Below are 16160 nucleotides of genomic sequence, written 5' to 3' on the forward strand. Positions count from 1 at the left end.
GCTTTCCCTTTCGCCTCCCTGCATTGTGCCTACATATGCAAATTAACCGCCATCTTGTTGGCAGTTAACTGCCAATCTTAGTTGGCAGTTAATTTGCATATAGCCCTGATTAGCCAATGAAAAGGGTAGCGTCGTACGCCAATTACCATTTTTCTCTTTTATTAGTGTAGATGGGAATTACATTATTTTAGAGCCCCAAGTGATCTCAAAGTCTTCCCATATTACCCAAATCTTTATATGTACAGAGCTGATCCTCTGAGAAGTTTACTGACTTACACAAAGTCACATAATTTGACCCTGTTGAATATTGATTTAGAATAAGAATTCTAAGAATAGCCCTGGCCAGGTGGCTCAGTTGGTTGGAGTGTTGCCCCTCATACCAAAAGGTTGCAGGTTCAATTCCTGGTAGGGGCGTATACTGGAGGCAACAGAGCCATGTTTCTCTCTTGCATTGATGTTTCTCTCTCTCTCTCTCTCTCTTCTTTCTCGCTCTCAAAAATAAATGGAACATATTATTCTCATGCAAGGATAAAAAAAATTCTAAGAATAGAATATCTCCTTTCAGGGATTATAAATAATAATTCTTGCTACTTGACCAGTACACTAGCAGCAATCTTTAAAACACTATATTTATTTGGATAAAATATACTATGTGTTCATTATATGTTTGCTCAATGAAAGTATAAGCAAATATTTAAACTGAAAGAAGATGCAGAAGCATTGTTTAGCAAAGTACAGATGGAAAACCAGGACTTTGAGTTAAGAAGCCATGACATGCCAAACCGGTTTGGCTCAGTGGATAGAGCATTGGCCTGCAGACTGAAAGGTCCCAGGTTCTATTCCGGGCAAGGGCATGTACCTTGGTTGCGGGCACATCCCCAGTGGGAGGTGTGCAGGAGGCTGCTGAGCAATGTTTCTCTCTCATCGATGTTTCTAACTCTCTATCCCTCTCCCTTCCACTCTGTAAAAAATCAATAAAAAATATTTAAAAAAAGAAGCCATGACAAAAGAAAAAGTAAGAAAGTATAGTTTTCTTGTAACAGTGTTCAGACTGTAAAATGAGCAGTCCAGCATTAATCATATGATGTACACATCTATGGCCGTATATATAGTATGTTTTTTCAACAAAATATAACATCTGGCTGCTACAATTAAATCTTCAAACTTCTCGATCTCAAAGTTACTAAGTCCAGGTAGCCCCAAAGCCACTTCAGTACTTGGCTCATTTTCTTCTTTCCCTCATTCACTCCATTCATGCAGCTAACCCTCTATGCCAGCACCATGCTAAATATCCGGGAATGACAGTGTATGAATTAGATATAATTCAGTCCTTTTTCCAGTTAACAGTTTACAGCTGTTGAGCGTTATTTCCTCCATTGACTCTTTAGCAAAAACGTGAGTAGTGCTGAGAAAGAAACATGCGCTGGGAGAATGCGATAGGGAAACCTGACCTAGTGGTAAAATCAGAAAAAGTTTCCTTGAGGAAGTCTAGGAAAGGGTGAGAGGTGGCAAGGGGATGAGTCCAATAGAGGAGAGTACTGTATTAAGGCCCTGTGTGAAGACAGAGTAAGTTCAGCGAATAGGGAAGGCTGTCATGCAAAAAGCCAAGGCAAGCATAGAGTAGTAAGTAGCATGAAACCAGAGTTTGAATGAAAAATATGTCTGTTCATCTTCAATAGATTTCTGTTATGTGTAGGTAGAATAAATTCAATTTATCAATATTATAATGACCTTCTGTGGTTCATGGGAGACCAGTCATCATTGTTATGTTATGTTAGAAAACTGACTTCTTATGTAATTAAATCTGTCTCAATTTTTAGTCTTGATTTTTCATTATAATTCACTAAATGTATTTCCACACTTGTTCTTCAGATATTGCAATCTGAAATGCAACAATTTGTTGATTGAAGAAATTGTATTGATATTAGAAAAGAATTATTCACTGTCATAGTAATGAGTACTTCTGATCCCTAGAAATTGGGTGCTAAATCAATTTTCATTGCATTCTATAAATTTGTAAGAGGATTAGAAGTCTTTTGGCTCAAGTACTCAGAATTTGAAGATTGATTTTAAAAATAGTATAGTTTAATCAATCTTGACATGATCATTCTCTGGTGCTAGGAATACTTTAATCAATCACACGGCTGTTAAATGATATTTACATTTCCTATTAGTTGATTGTTGTCAATTCTAAAAACTGGATTTAATATTTTTCTTGTATTTTTAAGACATATAGTAATTCATATGCAATACATTCTTTGAAATCCATAAAAATCTCCTGAGTTGAATGAATGCTTTGCTATATGGGCAGGCATGTGATTGATTTGTCTTGCACATTTTATATATGCTGAATTTACATATAATCATAGACATTTAGAATTGTTCTATTTAATAATAACTTATTTTCCCAAGTTTTAAGAGAAATGGTCTCCTGTAATTTTATTACTCATATTTGTATCAATATTATATTTAGAAATTTAGGTTGACTAGGGTTTTTTTTTTTTTATCCCTAATCAAATATTTTAAACTTGATAAATCTGAAAACTTGTCTCAGACAGAATTTGAAAATTTAAGGGATAGTGTCTTTGAGAGAGAGAGAGAACATCTGGAATGTCTAGAAGAGATCATAATGATTGTGAGGGAGGCTTTCAAAAGAGTTCATAAAATGACAATCATATTTTTCTTATACCCTTAGTGACTTTTCATCCTGAATATTTTATTGGGTCTAATTCCATTTATAAAAAAAAGTGGGCTCTGATCACCCGTGCTTTCAATGCAATGGAACTGTGGCCTAACATGGAGCATTTTGGTAATGGGGAAGTTACGTTGGAATGTACAATTATGTGCTTTAGTCCTTCTAAAAATGCATCCATGCTTTTTTTAAAAAACATGAAGAAGGTGCCCTAACCAGTTTGGCTCAGTGGATAGAGCGTCGGCCTGCAGACTGAGGGGTCCTGGGTTTGATACCGGTCAAGGGCATGTACCTTGGTTGTGGGCACATCCTCAGTGGGGAGTGTGCAGGAGGCAGTTGATTCATGTTTGTCTCTCATTGATGTTTCTAACTCTCTATCCCTCTCCTCTCCTCTCTGTAAAAAATCAATAAAATTTATTTTAAAAAAACATGAAGAAGGTGAAGAGATTAGCCAAAGAACATATATGCATAACCCATAGCCACATATATAACACATATAACAGCGTGGTGAAGCCAGAGGGAAGGTGGGCAGGGGCTAAGTGGAAGTGGGCAAAGGGGTGGGGGGAATGGAGATATCTGTAATAGTCAACAATAAAAATAAAGTTAAAAAATAAATAGAAATATGTGTAAACATGTAGATATTTAAAAACTCTCTATAGCTTGTTTCTATCACATTAATATTTCAAGTTAAAAATACAAAGAACTTGAGAAAAGTTTGTAAAGATGAATATGTCCTTTTGTGAGTTGTCAGTTTGTGGGTAGGAGGGACATCACGAATCACACTAAAGTCCCTGAAAGCCATGTGGGTCAAGTTTTCTTTCATTTTGAAACGATGCCTTTGTACCATAGAATTAGGCTAATGTGTGCAGCATTTCGCTCCACTGTGTTTTAATCTTGCTTCCACTGGCTGCTCCGGCAAAGAAGACTTTCTGTGAGTGAGTGAGTTTGTTTCTCCGTGTGTGATTAGCCCTGGTGACTTGGTGCTTGGGCAGCATTCTATCCTGATATATTCTGATTTGAATTCAGATTGATGTAACAAGGCCCACATTAACAGGTTTGCATTCTTCTATGGGCATAATACAGTGATTGTTGGAGAAGTGTGGCTTCAAAGTCCACCCAGGGTGTCAGATGGTAAATGGGTCTTTTGTTGCCTTTGGGGGCTGGGTTATTTGTCTTTGTCTTGCTGAGTTTGAGATTGTTGGACAGAAATTTAACTTTTGCTTTTTTTCATTTGGCAAGAGATTAAAAAATCGCAATAATGTTTCTTGAAAAGGCTTCATTGATTTCCATAGAACTTGGCTTCTGAATTAACTTTTATCTCCCGAAAACCTTGGGGCAGGACAAGCCAGGCATTTACACGGTGTTTGCAACAATTAGAAAGTTCACTGCTTGGGACTGCTCTTTGGTCACCGAGTTGAAAAGGACTGAATGCTGTAATGCCAACCGATGGTGTGACTGTTTAGACCTGACTCATAAAGGGTTTTCGCTGAAGAGGCTTTGTCTAGCGCAGGCCTGTGAGACCCAGCTGCGCCAGTCCCTGCAATGGACGCCTTTGTGCAAAGGGGCAGCCCCACTCTGGTATTTGATCCGCCCCTATTTGTATCTCAACCTATTTCTCCATCAGCAAAGTGTGCATCTAGTGCTAGGCTTTGTACCTGGGTGAGAAGATGCATGAGTGTACAGAGGTCTCCTCGATACTGTCACCTTTTGGAAGATGAAGGCTAGTGGAAAGAAACATTAGGTGATCAGTGCTAAGCTAAGTTAGGACAGTGACTCTGTTTCCAATGTTGCAGTTCCCTGTTGCCAAGGCGAATGATCGGATCTGGCTGTTTTGATTGATCAGATTAACTAGAATGAACATTTCCTACAGACCCAAGGACTATGTCATCCGGCTTCAGCCACTGAAAAAGGAGAGAAAATATTTTTATGGTTAGAGCCTGTTGAAGATAAAGAAACCCACACAAAGCCAGCTACACACACACACACACACACACACACACACACACACACACACACACGATGTTACGTACAATGATATGGAAGTGGTCAGTGAAACTGGTAATGCCTTTGACATGCAGTTATACCTGCAGCGTCTTCCTGTTTAGAATCATAATCTCAGAAAGTCACATCAATCCTTACATCAGCAGGGACTAGGAACAATGTCTCTCAACAGAAACACTTGGCCTTTAGGACAAGACAGTTCTTTGTTGTTCTTTGCTGTGGGTGACTTTTCCTGATGTTGCAGCATGTTTGCTGTGCCTGGCCCCAGGACCCAGATACTGGTACCATCTCCTACGGCTGGTGATAAACTCCTTCCTTTCCATCCCCACCTCCCATATTTCAAAGGCCCCTGGGGAGCAGTGGGATGGTGCCAGATCAAGCCGATTGAGAGCCACAGTAAGAAATTACGGACACCGAAATAGTTAGAAAAATACATCGGCATAGCTGCTATTCAGAGCTTACCATGTTTTATAAAAATTAGAATATGAAATAAGAATATTCAGCTAGAAAATTATAGCATACATGTAGACAACTCCTGAGTTTTAAAATATTATTACAAGAGGGTTTTTGATTTTTTAATTAGTTATTTGTAACTTTATAAACACTTTCCCATAGAACCTGTTAAGCTAAACCTCCAAGATTTATTTAACAAGTTGTAGACTTTTTTGAATAGAAAGGCCAAGGGTTTGGTGAGGTGTGAGGATGCTGTCAGGCGAGTGACCCTCCTGAATTGCATTTGCCAAAGTCTAAAACCTGTTTTGGCCTTGAACTCTTTCAGTATAAACCAGGGACAATGGGACTTTGGTTGACAAACTCACTGACTTAGATGTGATAAGAATATCATTATGTTTTGGGGCATATAAGTATATGTTCATATCTTCTGTCTACTATGGTGTGTCTTGATATCAAAGAACCTAAGGATTTGCATTAGTAACCACATGATGGCTTGATGGGTAAAGGGAAATGACAGGTGTAGAGGACTAGTTGTTTAGGCCCTGGAGGTGCCTGGGCAAATACCCTTTCATGGTGGAATTGCCAATATCTCTGATTCTGAGTCTCTCTCCTTTACCTCTGTATGCCCCTGTGTTAATTTCACCGATTAAACCGAATGCTATTGCTAACCAAGTTTACTGTTCCCACATATCTATGAAATGATCTGTTGCATCCTACTGGGGTTGACATTAATTTTTCCTTCAGAAATAGTCTTCCTTATATTTCAGAGTTACTCTAGATGAACCTCAGAGTCATCTCATATCCTGAGATACTCATTATACTGGTACTAGAGGCCCGGTGCACAGATTCGTGGGGTCTCTCAGCCGGACTTGCGCCCTCTTGCAATCCTGAACCCCTCAGGGGATGTTTGAGGCTCGGTGCATGGATTTGCCCCCATCCCTGCAGGCCAGGCCGAGGGAACCCACCAGTGCACAAATCCGTGCACTGGACCTCTAGTATGCATATAAGATCCTCGGTTAATCTCTTGCCCCCCTCCCCACTTCCCCCTTCCCTCTGAGATTCATCAGTCTGTTCCATGTTTCCATGCCTGTGTGTCGAGTGTCTGCCCCCTGGGGGTCAGTGCGCATCATAGCTACCAGTTGAATGGTTGAATGGTCATGTAGACATATATATATATATATATATATATTAATTATAGCAAATATTTATATAGCATTTACTTTATACCAGAAATAGAAATAAGTATACAAGTTTGAAAACAGGTCTTACTATACAAACATTTAAAGAACTATTGAAGGACCTCAGTGAACTAAGATTATATAATAAACAGATTGCTGCCTTATTTTTCATGAGTTTATGCTCCTAGTTGTTCTCTCAAGGTAGTAAAAACATCGTACTCTCATAAACAGTCATAATTGCATCTTAGCCTCATTTTTCTTCCACTGAGTTGTTCTTTTCGACATTAGGCATTGCGTAGCAGTCTTCAAGCGCTAAACATCATTTACCTCACTTCAGATAGGCCTTGTGACAAACGACAGCTTCCTCAGACATTAAAAATACAGTGGGGCCTTGACTTACGAGTGTCCCGGCTAATGAGTTTTTCGAGATACGAGCCGTCTCTCGGCTGATTTTTTTGCTTTGAGTTGAGAGCTAAAATTCGGGTTACGAGCCAGCTTCAGATACCCCACCGCTAGTTGGAGCAGTGAAGTCACAGTGAACGCTACAACATCAGCCCAGCATCACGTGTCTCACTTGTTCACTGTTGATTTTGACATACGAGTAATTTGAGTTACAAGCTCCGTCACGGAACGAATTGAACTCGTAAGTCAAGGCCCCACTATATATTGATCAGGAGAAATTGTAAGACATGGAAGAAAAATTAATCCATACCCCTCTTACAAAGAGAGGAAAAAGCCACATTTCAAAGTAACCTTTGAACTGAACAAAACACAGTCTTAAGAGCTTCTGCCAGTTTCACATCTTCCTGAGGTGAGTGTCCCACAATACATATTCTAGACTGCCCACCCACGCGTTGCTCTCCATTGAAGGACAGCCATGGATCCTGTAACTGCTTCCCCCAGCTCTACAGGTAAGCTCATTGATTCTTACTCCATCTTTCTCTCTGGAATAATTCCTTTGGTTTCTTAACTGATGCCTTAGCCGGTGGTCGGCAAACTGTGCCTTGGCAAACCGCGGCTCGCGAGCCACATGCAGCTCTTTGGCCCCTTCAGTGTGGCTCTTCCACAAAATACTGACTTCTGCGCATGGGCCACGAAGTTTCAATCTCACTGTACGTGTGCAACCACACGTGGTATTTTGTGGAAGAGCCACACTGAAGGGGCCAAAGAGCCGCATGTGGCTCACGAGCTGCAGTTTGCCAACCATAGCCTTAGCCAATCAGCTCATGGCATTTCTCTTGCCACTGTGACATGTTCTGTGTGAAACCCAGTGTGTCAGTGTTCCATGGCTATTGTAACAAATTGCTGCCAATGTAGTGGCTTAATCAATATGAATTTAATCTCTTACAGGTCTGTAGGACAGAACTCTGACACCACTATGCCATGGATTTGCCCTTCTTAAGAATGGCAAGATTTTTAAAAATCTTATTTATCTCATAATAGCACAATGGATTACAACAATGGAAGCTTTCTTCAACTAACTTAAGTGACAAAATAAATGTATTGGTAGGATATGGGTAACTCACATCTGAAAATATAGGAATCATGGTAGCTATGAAATCCAGACTAGGAACTAATGTAAGCACCATGGAGATGAATCTGACCAATCCCTTATTTGTGCTAGCACCACTCTGCTCAAGATTCAGATACTCATTAGAGTTTGATTGGCCATAGTTGGGTCATACGCCCACCCTATGACTTATGGTAGAATGCTATGATTGACAGCCCTGCAAAGATTGCCATAATGAGACTTGGGAGGTGGTGGGTCATTCCGTCTAGAGAAGTGGGGATATTATTAACAAGAGGAGACAGAAAGGATGCTGGTCAGCTAAAACAAGTGTTTGCTATCCTACATTCTAGGGTTGTTGGGGAAATGAAATACAGTAAGAAATATGAGATGGTTGGGACATAGGATTCTAAATGTAGTGTTACTATTAAAACTTCCACTTCAGTAAAACCAAGAGTCACTGCTTCAAACATCAAACATGCAATTTGAGAAAAATCCGTGACATTAATCAGGTTTTCTATCCGGGAGAAAGATTTACCCCCTGGGGGGTGATGCACACACTCCTGCACGTTTGGAGCTGTTAGGCAGGCAGCCATCCAGATAAGCACTCAGCTGCAGGAACACCAGTCATGGGCTCTCCTTCCTTCCCAAGTCCAGGCCTAGACTAGGACCAGCTCCCTGTTGAGGAAGCTGGCGTCGACTAGAGCTTCAGGGCCAGGGTTCCTCTGGAGAAGGACAGTACGTGGCTCACTGGGTGATGCTCCGAGGCACATAAGGGTCTAGTGGGGAGACTTAATCTCAAACACCAGCAGGTGCTAGAAAAATGGTGCATGGCCACAGAGACAATAAGCGTGATGGTCGGCAGCAATTTGGAGCGGACACGCTTGATGTAAGAGGGCACCTGCTGCTCTGCTCCAGCCAATGTAGTGAGGAGGGGAAGGCAGGCCCCGTGTTGACAGATTGCATGATTTTCAAAGAACTAGAAATTCTGATTTTTAGGTGAAGTTAGTAGGGAATGGATTTAAAAACTTGGAAAAATACTTTGTCATCTAACATTGTGCAGGCCAAAGCATCCTATCTCGCAGTTGAATTTGTCCATTGGCTGGTCTGTTTGCCATTCCTGTTCCAAAACAGGCCATCAGCCCACAACACTTCATTCGTAGTTGCTGCATTTTCTGCTTTATTTCCGTACTCATGCTGCCACTCATCGCTATTTATTTCAGCATGAGTTTAGTTACAGATGAGAAGTGTTGGGGACAAGATGAGAGAAGCATTGGGGATGATTTTTCTCAGACAATGACTCGCACGGCTGTACTCAGGACTTAGACTATCGAGAAAGTATGTCCAGAAAGGCAGGCTGGACAGGGTGGCCGCACAAGGTGCTTGGGAAAAGGCAGAAAACAAAATCGTCTCGCCACCCTTCCAAATATCTTGACATGCTTATTCCCTAACATACTGTGGAGTCGGGAGCTGGGGTAAAAGACACATTATTATGCCCGGGTTTATCTTTAGTGACATTCCCTTTCTTTCTTCTTTTTTGGGCGTCTCTGTGCAAAGCTATCCCGGGGAACATCTGCCCTCCGAATGCAATCTCTACTGGATTTGTATGCAGTTGATTACTCCCAAAGACTCCCATGGTACTGTGGTTAGGTTTTTACAAGCTGCATGCTTTGTCCCCTGGGCAATTTCCTTTCAGCAGCTGGGCACTCCCAAAGGACACTGGAGTATCTGGAAGGCTCAAAGAAATGTAGATATTTTTCAGCAGAGCTTTGTCTTATGCAGTAACGCTCCACAACACCTGACTTAATACAGGCATGGAATAAATGCTTCTTGATTGATTTATAACAGTGACCTTGCATATGGCAGAAATATAGGACCATGGCAATAGGATGCATTGGAAATTCCTCAAAAATATCTACTAGTAAAGATCTTTTTTTTTATTAAGATACTTAACATTTATATCATTTATCACTCGTTTGAATTTTCTTCTGAAGATAACATGTAATTATTACCAAGAACAGGATGCATTATTCAGTTAATTACCATTATTGTAAACTATAAAATAATATGTAAAATTAAAAAGAGATACCGAAGCAACCCATTCTGGACAATGGCTGCTTAAGGCATGAGAAGAACCCTCGAATTTGCCTGATGAGAAATTATATCAGTGAACATTTTGTCTTCTCTTAAAATTTGATCAAGATTTTTGATCTCAGCATAGTTCCTAGTGGATCTCAAAGCTTCAGAAAATTCACCAAGATTCAGGTTATATCCCCAGTTATTTCCAAGAGAACAGTCTGAAACCTGTGGAGCAGGTAAGAATGAAAAAGTCATAAAATATTTAGCATCCTCTAGTTTCCAACCAGTGTATGATTGAAACTTGAGGTTTATGGCCTCTTGCACTCTTATTATCCAGACACGCGGAAGATGAAGGGTGAAGTATCCTTTTGACTTTAAAAGGTTTTCTTGAGTGTCTTTAATTTAATAGAGTATCTGAAGAACATGCTGAGAAATTTGAGTAGGAAATGTATTGCCACAATCCAATGGGAGCTGACTGCCTTAAGCGGTTTAATTGTAATTATAAACACCAGCAAGTATGTTACATCTCATTATTAATTATGGATTATGCTTTGTTTCTTCAGTTCTAAAACTACCCATTTCGGGTTCCTTAATGACCCTAGAGAATTAGTGACCATTTTCTGCTGTCATTCTTCTATCCTCTTCCCATACAAACAGGCAACTCTCATTTGGGGTTTATTCAGTCTTAAGACATATCAAGTGGAAAATTGGCCCAAATCCTCAGGTCTTGTAATATTGTGAAAATATGTACTCAAAGAGTTAAAGAACTTTATGAATGTGTATTATTTTTAAGGAAACATCTCAGTATTTCAGAGCTGCACTGCCAGGCTTTACTGGGGCTGAACGTATCAGCTACATGTTTCAGTTAATAACAGAGCTATGCTTTATACCTGGAGGCTTGTTCATGGAGATGGAGGTCATTAAGTGAGGTCGTATTGCAACATCTTGACAGAACTGGCCAGTATTATTAAATTAACTTCACAAATGCAAGCTAACGTGAAATAAGACAGGTATCGGATATGAGCAATGAGACTATGTCAGGGCAACATGTTGTTGGACAGAACGTGCCCCGCCTGATGACGTGACTATAGGCACAGGCTCTACTGTTGATGAAGACCCCAGGACTACAGGGTATACACATGGCAGAATAAATTATTCTACAATGAAGTTTATATTTCTTTAATGATAAAAATTAAATTGTCACTTATTAATTTGTGTATATAAATCAATGAACTAAAATAATTAATTGCAATTATTATTAAACTAGGGAACTGTGGGCTAGAGGCTGCAGTGGGCACAGGAGTGGGTCTCAGCACATCCTCCATGCCCCCGCCCAGACCCTTCCACCACAGCTTCTCCCCTCCCCGCGCCCCAGTCTCCTCTCTGCTGGCAGCCCCTCTCCCGCCACTGCTGAACTGATGGTGCCTGCCCTGTTCACACCCGCTGAAGGCGCAGAGCAATTGGGGCTGGCGCCAGCAGCAGGTGCAAGTGGGGCTGGCACTGTCAGCAGGTGTGAGTGGCAGCTGCTGCCCTGATCACCCCTCAGGAACAGGGGGAGGTGGAAAAGCCCTTAGAGGCGATCAGGGCCGGCAGCCGCTGCTTGCACCCACTGACAGCACTGAGTGATGGGGACTGGCGCTGGGCGGCGGCAGCTGGTGGCAGGTGTGAGCCGTGGCACTGGCACTGGCAGTGGGTGCAAGCGCCTGGTGGGACCACAGCACGTGGGAGCAAAGAATTTTCAGTACCCACCAGAGGCTCGACCATATGACAGCAACCAGCTCCCTGCCTTGGTCTGGTGCCCCCGCTCCCCTGTTCCACCATCCCGCTGCAGCCAACACCCACCATGTTCCACATGTGCCCCCTCGTGGTCAGCACACACTATAGCAACTGGTTGTTGGGTTGTTCTGCCATTCGGTCTATTTGCATATTAGGGTTTTATATATAGAGATTTTTTAAATCAAGAATTCTTCTCAGAGGAACTAAAATAAATAGCAAACACACTTATGCTCTACCTACAAGTTTACAGAAACATTTCATTTAATCACAGGCACTGAATGATGTAGACATAGATGATGAATTATGAAACTGCTAATTTTATAGATTAAAAACCAACAAATATTAGCAATTTCATGTAGGTCACCCTAGAAGTTGAGAAAGCCGAACAGTTGAATGACTATGTGATTTGAAGAAGCTCAGAGAGGAGTTTGTAGGGGCAGAGCCAGCTTTGTGTCAATGTCTGTCTGTGTACAAGCCCCTTGGCTCCTCTGCTGTCAGTGCTCAGTCCTGCTCGGCCTCTCCATGGCCTCTCCAGCTGTGGCAGTTACACTGCAGTCCAAGCAACGGGAACACAGCAGCACTGCCACATTCTGCCGGGACACTGGGACACATTACGGGCTATTTCTTTCCTGAATCATCCCGTCTGCATCAGTCTATGTTCCTGCCTTTGAACCAAGGTCTTGTCCTTGGTTATGCCCTAAGTGAGCAATGAAGCAGCCAAGAGAACTTAGGCCAGTTTCCTTAGAAACCAACTAATCAGTGCACTCAGGAATATATACGGAGACAAACTAGCCAAGTGCATTGAAACACAAAGCTCTTACATAGATCTTTTATAAGCCAATAAAATTGATTTTAATTAGTGTTCTAGATGTGTTCCCCAAGACATTGCACTATGGTGGGATACATAGATCTTTTCCCCCATATACATGTAATCTGAGGCCTGAAACAAAAATATGCTTGTGTCTTATTAAAATTTCTTTCTATAACTATGTGCTTGAATTTATTTGCCATAACTGGTTTAGTTATTTGCTTCATTGTCCTGGTAATTCAAAATACAGGAGTTGGCAAAAGCATGTTTATAGTTGTGAACACGAAAGAGTTAATTGTTATAGTCTTATTTATTTATTGATTATTGTATTATTTATTAACATTATTATTAACCTACTTTTCCCTACTCCTGTATATTGCATTAAAAGAAATCAATTTGATATTTAAATTAAATAGTAACTTTTTTTTGTTTTTCTTCTAGGAGATTAAAGTATATATGTGTGTATTTTTTTCCCTTCTCCCTTTCCTCCCCAACATTCTCCTATATATGTGGCTATTTCAGAGTCATTTTATTTTGAACTAACAAACATAGACCCAATATGGCATGGGTTAGTATTTTCCTGATAGAGCGATGTCAGATCATTTCAGTTATGATTTAATTTTCTGAAAAAAAAATGTTTCAAATCCAGTTCTGTTTTGCAGTGGCTACCGTTATGTCTTTCTTTCATTTATCCCACTAAGATTTTTATCTCCTTGTGTTTGTATGGAACAAAATAAATATGTTTACTTAAAAATTCTATTTAAAAAATGATAACAGGGGTAATAGGCTTTTGAATATTCTACAACTATATCATATTTATTTTAGTTTCTTCTTTTTTTATGTCTAGTTTTACAGAACCAGTATTGTAGAAATGTTTTTTATAAAAGGAAAACAAGCCCAGAGCATAAATAGGGTAGGTATTTTATTTCATGATCAGGGAGAGTATCAGACAAGTTGTCCAGATGTAATGCTGACTTAATTAATATAGTCCCAAGTACATGCTATAATGATAGCCGATAATATGGAATTATGTGTATGTGACTTAAACTGGAAATAATATCTAGAGCAAGGTTTGGCTCACTTGGGCCCAAGGGCTAAAATCAGCCTGCTACTTATTTTAATAGTTTGCACAAATAGTATTTTAAAAAATCTTTATTGTTGAAAGATGTCCTCTTTTCCCCCCATTGCCTCCCTCCACCTGGTTCCTGCCCCACCCAGGCCTTCACCCCCATATTGCCTGTGTTCACAGGTAATGCATATAAGCATATACGATCTTTGCTTAATCTCTTCCCACCCCTCATCCCCCATTCCCTTTGAGATTTGTCAGTCTGTTCCATGTGTCCATGCCTCTGCCTCTATTTTATTAATCAGTAATATTGTTCATTAGATTCCTTGTTCATTTAAGGTATGTATTTATTGACATTTTATTGTTCATATTTTTTTTCCTTTGTTTATTTTTTTCTTCTCTCTCCTTCCTTCCTTCCTTCCTTCCTTCCTTCCTTCCTTCCTTCCTCTTGTTCTTCCTCTTCTTAAAGAATACCCTTCAACATTTCATGTAATACTAGTTTGGTGGTGATGAACTCCTTTAGATTATTTTTCTCAGTGAAGCTCTTTATCTGACCTCCAGTTCTAAATGACAGCTTTGCTGGATAGTGTAATCTTGGTTCTAGGTCCTTGCTATTAACCACTTTGAATATTTCTTGCCACTCTTTTCTGGCCTGCAAAGTTTCTGATGACAGTATTATGGGTGCTCCCTTGTAGGTAAGCAACTGTTTTTTTCTTGCTGCTTTTAAGATTCTCTCTTTGTTTTTAATCCTTGGCATTTTAATTATGTGTCTCTATATGGACCTCTTTGGGTTCATCTTGTTTGGGCCACTGAGATTTGGGGGTTGTTTATTACTGAACCACAACCTAGCCCATCCTGACTAAGACAAGCTCCAACTTCCCCAAAGACTCAGAATTAACTAAAGAAATATCTTAATTATTTTGTGTCAAAACTGGTAGACAATTATGTTGGCAGGAAGTTTTATGACTGAATCTTACAACTTTATCATCCAACTATAAGTCTAACTACATTTTAATACTTTTTTTTTTATTAAGCATAGCACTCAGTTTAATTATTCACTGAAAATTGTGTGTCCAATAAAGTTAGTTACAAAGCAATTTGGTTTCTTCTTTACTGCTCCAGTTGTAGGAATTCCATTCAGCCAGATTTCAGGCAGTTCTGAATAATGGTTTTTCTGTATTTTAGTTGTAATTTTGAAGTGGTTGTGGGAAGCGGTGAGTACCAGCATTTACCTATGCCACCATCCTAGTTCTCCCCCTATGTATGGATTATGGAAACTTTCTTCCTATAATGACACACTTGAGAAGTTGCAACAGAGATCATATATCCTGCAAAAGTGAATATATTTACTATCTTTTACATTTGTCTTTCAGAAAATCACAAGAGTATTTAGAAAAAATCCCACGAAATGGGTATAGGCAGAAGATGAAGGTACATTCTATTTACATCTAAATTAGAAGGTAGGGAAAAAAATCTCAGGCTAAATTGGGTGTATTTTTAAAGGACTCAAAGAGAATTTGGTAGGTAGGGATGAGCGGGTATATGAACTGATGGAGTCAATTGAGTGGTGCTCTTAGCATGTACATATTCTAAAATAGTTCTGATTCTTTCACATTACACTTATTTTTGTAAAAATGGCAAGTGAAAACACTTTAAACAAAATTAGAGTCATATGAACTAAAGATTAATCCTGGAAACTTCATAGTATGTGTAGTTTCCAATGATATAAGTTGAGATTCCTCACAAAGAAGTCACTTGAATTCTGTTGTCATTGGGGTCCTCAAAAGTTAATAAATATTTCTGTGCTTGCTTTACGTTTCTCACTTCCGGGATTAGACTTACACCTTGAAATATAGCCAAAACTAATTGGATCCCTGTTCCGCTGTTTAGTTTTCAGTATCAACTTAGGTTCTGCATTAATCTTATATATCCCTTCCCCAGCATCCCATTTGGAAAGGACTGAATCATATGAAACTAAAAATAGCTAGAGTTTGATTAATATCTTGAAGGTGCCTGAAGGGGCAGCATGTAGAGGCCTGCTTCAAAATGGTGTCCAGAATTCATAAGTCTTCGTCTTGCTATAAAGGCAGATCAATGGCCATCACTAGTGAGCAATTGAGTATGGGCTTGACGGTTTTCTATTAACACTGGGTATTATAGATGATGCCCTCTCACATCCAAATATTCGTGCGACTCACAGTTGGCATCTTGCTGAAGATTAATGGCTCAATTTGAAATGATGGGTTTGTGATAGATTTCACTTATGATTGTGGTTTTTTTTTTGTTTTTTTTTTTTTACTATTTCACTTAACATTCTTCTCTTGCTAGACATTTACCAATTGGAGTCATCAAACTCAGTCAATGCAATATTTTAAGTTTATACACAGTCACTAGTCACAGCTTTTTAAAACTTACTTTTATGTATAACTGAGTCAAAGAAATAAAATTGGTATGGTTTTTATTTTCTTGCCAATGGAAATTGTCCTTTTCTAGGTATAAATCGCTGGATGACTAGTTTAGATGTCAAGTTTGGGTGTGTGTATAATTTTTTTTTTAAATATATTTTATTGATTTTTTACAGAGAGGAAGGGAGAGAGACA

The sequence above is a fragment of the Myotis davidii genome, unplaced genomic scaffold (genome assembly GCF_000327345.1).
Source record: "Myotis davidii unplaced genomic scaffold, ASM32734v1 scaffold179, whole genome shotgun sequence".
Classification (NCBI taxonomy): domain Eukaryota; kingdom Metazoa; phylum Chordata; class Mammalia; order Chiroptera; family Vespertilionidae; genus Myotis; species Myotis davidii.